This window comes from Onthophagus taurus, chromosome 11 (genome assembly GCF_036711975.1).
Source record: "Onthophagus taurus isolate NC chromosome 11, IU_Otau_3.0, whole genome shotgun sequence".
NCBI lineage: Eukaryota > Metazoa > Arthropoda > Insecta > Coleoptera > Scarabaeidae > Onthophagus > Onthophagus taurus.
In genome coordinates, this window is record NC_091976.1 from 9,365,606 (window position 1) to 9,370,468 (window position 4,863).

The window sequence follows — 4,863 nt, forward strand, 5'->3', positions numbered from 1 at the left end:
TTTTTAACTATCATAGATAATTTTAGTAAGTTTGCTCAAGCGTATAAATTATCTGATAAAAATGCTTCTAGTATTGCGAATAAAATAATAGAACACTTTAGTAAGTTTGGAATCCCTTTAGAAATCATAATAGATAATTGAACGGAATTTAAGAATAGAATCGTAGAATCATTATTAAAACTATACAAAGTTCAAGCAAGATTCACTACTGTAGGACATCATGAATCTAATGCACCAGTCGAAAGACTTAACTCTACACTTATTGAACACTTACGAATATTAAGACTAATGGATCCCCAAATTGGATTAAAAATAGCAATGAATAGAGCAATTCTCGCTTATAATTCCAGCATCAACAATGTTACTAAATACACCCCATTTGAAGTATTGTTTGGAAATACAAAAACCATTGATCCCATAAATATAGATTACGAACGACAAGTAGTAGAAGATTACATTAACCAGCATAAAGAGTTTACGAAATTACTCTACGATCACATAAGCAATGTGCAAGAGACAAACAAAGAAAAGGTAATTAGTAAACGAAATGAATCCCGTAAAATTCCACAAATAACTGTAGGATCAACGGTGTATTTTAGAAAAAGTACGAAAAAGAAATCTGATTTATTATATCAGGGACCGTACATCGTTACAGAACTTTTAGAACGAAATAGAGTTCGACTAAAACCTGGTCCTAATACAAAACTTAAACAAAGAACAGCTCATATATCTGAGTTAAAAATATCTGATGTTCCAGGACCTTCATGCTCTTCAGTCTCACCTCCTGCGCGAGACCAGAACTGATAGAAATCCAGAATGGAGCAGGTATCCTACCAATCCATCTAGGCGTAACATATAATACAAGAAATTATTTTGAAATCATTACGCAACTGGATTTGTCACCATTATTGGATTTGAAACAACAGCAAAATATTCGTAGTACCCACATTCGAGAAATGACAGACAAAACATCGTAATTAAATGAATTAGAAGAAGAATTTCATACTAAGTTATCAATTCTAAATGTAAGAAACACAAGAAGTAAACGAGGATTGATTAATGCTTTTGGTAACGTAATAAAATTTGTAACAGGTAATCTCGATAGTACAGATGCTGAAAATTATGATTCAATAATTAAAAAATTACAAGATTCCCAAGAAAACATATTAAATAATAACATAAATATAATAAAATATTTAAATAAAACAACTAGTAAAATTAATGAAAATATTATCAATATTCAGAATAATCTTAATGATATACATGAAAGAATTCAATCTTTACAACAATTTCAATTGATAGAGGAAAATCTTTTGATTCTGAATCGAATTAACCGTAATTTAGGAGAGATAATTGAGATAATTGATTTGGCTAAGATTAATATCCTACATTCCTCATTAATTTCCCCAGAACAATTATTAAAAGAAATAAAACTTATTCATTTAAACCCTGATCATGATTTTCCATTTGAAGCTATTCTAGAAAACATATTTAATTGAAAAATTAATTAAAGTAAAGGCATACCAGAAAAATAATGTTTACAACTTCATACTGCGAGTGCCTATAATAGATAATGAAGAATATCAATATTATAAATTGTACTCGTTGCCAACTTTTGTCAATAATACTTTCATTCAAATACAACCACAATCACTGTATATTACCGCCAATGATAACAACTATATTTTAATGAATGATGAATGTGTTAATTTGCGATTGAACGAATATCTTTGTTATAATCAAATTGTGCAATTTGATAAAACCCTTTGCGAATATGAAGCTGTAACGCATGGTAAATTGATAAATTGTAAATTTCACGAAGTTCTTATAAAAGATTTTGAAATAATAGAATCTGAACACTTAACCATTCTAATTGTAAGAAATGAACTCACAATAAAGGAAATTTGCAGCAAACTAAGCTGCAATTTAGTGTTAAAGGGTATTAATTGAATAATGTTAATAATTGTTATTATAAAATCAACAATATGACATTGCAAAATTATTTTAAAATTGTCAATTTAGAACATCGATTTATACCTACCCCGACAATAAAGAATATAACGATTGAAAAACCCATTCCTATTCTGCTACAGAATATTTCTGACACAATTAATAGTTCCGAAATATTTAAAGTTCCGTATATTGAGAAAACTAATTTGATCCATAACGTACTTCTTTACATAATAGTCTTGATAATATTACTAATAGTATGTAAGTTTGTAATCAATAAATATAAGAATTATAAAATTGGGAATGTTGATAATAAAATCAAGACTCGTTCGGAGAACTTCGAACTTAAGGAGGGAGGAGTTATGCAGCTGCATCCCGATAGTATTTAAGAAATTAATATGATAAGATGAAGAACCGTGAGATGCAGTATGAAATTGAACACCGAGAGTTAATGATAAATAAAAAAGTATAAATAGGACTAATTATTAAATTTAATATTAATTGTATTTTTGTTGTCTAACTGTACGGTCGTTACTTTAACCAAATAAAAATTCGTTATACAAAAGAAAGGGTAATTTTCCTTTTTTTAAAAAGCCTACCGCTCGCTGACAAGTATAACTCGTCCCAACGGGTCCCAACGGCTACTTTCCCATCCCACCTCTATTTCTCCTTTCCCCCCCCCCCTTTTTTTTCCTCTATCGTTCATTTGTTTATGGAATGTTAATGACCACTTCTTTGAAATTCATATTTAAACTTAGGAGTTTGACCATCCTCAACACGCATGCGTACCATATAGTTAATACTGCGCAAGACCACTAACGAACACCAAGCACGCCTCTTCCCAAAATTGTTCGCTTTCGAGTAAAACTAAAATAATTATTGATAAAATTGTTAATCCAAACCATCATTTGTTTATATTTAAAAAGATTACTACAGTAAGCATATTGATTGCAGTGCGCACATGGATAGAGTGACTTATATTTTATGGTGACATAACCAAAAAGGACGAAGTACGTTAGACACATGTTCTTTAATAATATTCAGGTTTGTTACACTTTGTTTCATTTAATTTATATTCAGTTTGTTAATCTTAATGTTAATATCAAAAATTCTACTCACATTAATAATATTTACTATTTTAACAGCACAAAATGATTTCTGTACCTTTATGTTTAATTTTGTAGTGCCTCCGAAGATGGCGTAGATCGCCGAAACGCGTCAGGCAGAGTTTTAAATTATCTATCAATAAAAGCATAAAAACATACATGACTTTTTCATATTTATACATATTGATAACAAGGATCCACAAAATGAAAGTATAACTCGTGTCTTTACTTTGTTTTAGAATATTTTTAACTAAACTAACTTACCCTTAAGGCCTTTAAATTTTAGTAATGCCTATAATTGACGGTAACTAAACAAAATTAAATTTATGTATAACAATTTTCTTGCTTTAATTTTGTGTTTCTAGTCGTGCCTGATGAAGAGATTTTGAATCTCGAAACATGTTGCACCGATCTTGTAATAAAAAATAAATTTTTCCCAAGGAGTCTTTATTTGTCACCGAGTTTTTCATGGTTTTGTTGTGGTTTTTTGTAGATATGACTGTGATTAAGAGTAACAAAGTTGTTGACTGAAGATGCGAGTTGATCCCGAAACGTCTCTAACCGTTTAATATAGAATATTTACAGAGGAAAAAGTGGTCTGAATTAAACAATATATAAACGTTTAAGAGAACTGCAAAACTCCTTGAATTCCCGCAACCTCTACGTTCTATGTAATACGTTTATTAATTCAAATAAACCGTCGAATGTAATAAAGACACGCTTGATGAAGATCTTCCCGAATTCAAGGAAAATTTTCACTTTAAATTATCATTCCCACTGAGAGTTTCTCTTTCTTTCCCTCTTTTTTTCAAGATGTAATGAGTTTTAATCATATATTATTGTGAAATAATTTAAAATTAATTAGTTTAAAATGAACACTTTCTGATATATAAAGTGTAATAAAAATTCTTTTTTGATTTACAGAGGTGATTTCGAGAGGTTAAATTCGTGTGCAGTACCGATACCCAGAGAGCTCTTATGCATCCCGGAACGCTTCAGTATCCTGGTAACATCGCGAACAGAAGGATCTCGGGATACAATCCTAATTTATTTGTTTTTATATTTCCCTTTTTTAAATAAGAATAAAAAATTTATCGTTACCATAAGAAATTATGGATTATTTAAAATTAAAGTGATTTGATTAGAAGAAAAGAAAAAACCGTAGGAAAATCTTCTATATAAAGTAAGAAAATTTATTTTAAACTTTAATAAATTGCATTAAAAATTACGAAATTTATAGTTTTATTTTTTAACGATTCTTATACCATAATGTAACTCCCATGATGTGGGATTAATAGTAAGGTAAATTCACATTAAAAAATTTGCGATTTATTTATTATTTATGAGAAAAATTAAGAAAAATGAAATAACAGTTCAATGTATAGTACCGTGGACCTAGATTACTAGTCACTAGCAGTCACATACCCTCACTAGCAGTGAGCGACCAGCTAACTGGTGTGTTTAATTTTTTCTCTTAATTTGGTCAGGCTTAATTTTGATCATATTTTATAATGAATGAATTAAATGAATTTAATAAAATCTTTTTATTAAAGAGATTAAAAGATGTGTTTGCCGTTTTTAAGTGAACAAAATTTTTACATAATTTGTAGAAAAGCGAATAATAATGTTAATATGTTCAACACAAAAATGTTTCGGAAATTCCTAGAAACAGATTAATGATTCTGTTTGTCTGGAATAACATTATTTCATTTTTATGCCAAGAGAAGGTTTTGTAAATTGAAACAAATGCGTGAAGAAAAAAATTAAGACAAAAAATAATAATTATAATTAATATAAAAACAATATA

General features: G+C 28.9%; 1 long non-coding RNA gene across 1 annotated transcript; it reads left to right on the forward strand.

Annotated features, from left to right (window-relative positions):
* The first annotated feature begins 2,694 nt into the window (after window positions 1–2,694).
* On the forward strand, window positions 2,695–4,156 carry LOC139432230 (uncharacterized). The gene is made up of 2 exons (XR_011642094.1): window positions 2,695–2,960; window positions 3,981–4,156. It is a non-coding gene; the product is annotated as an uncharacterized lncRNA (long non-coding RNA).
* Window positions 4,157–4,863: the final 707 nt, after the last annotated feature.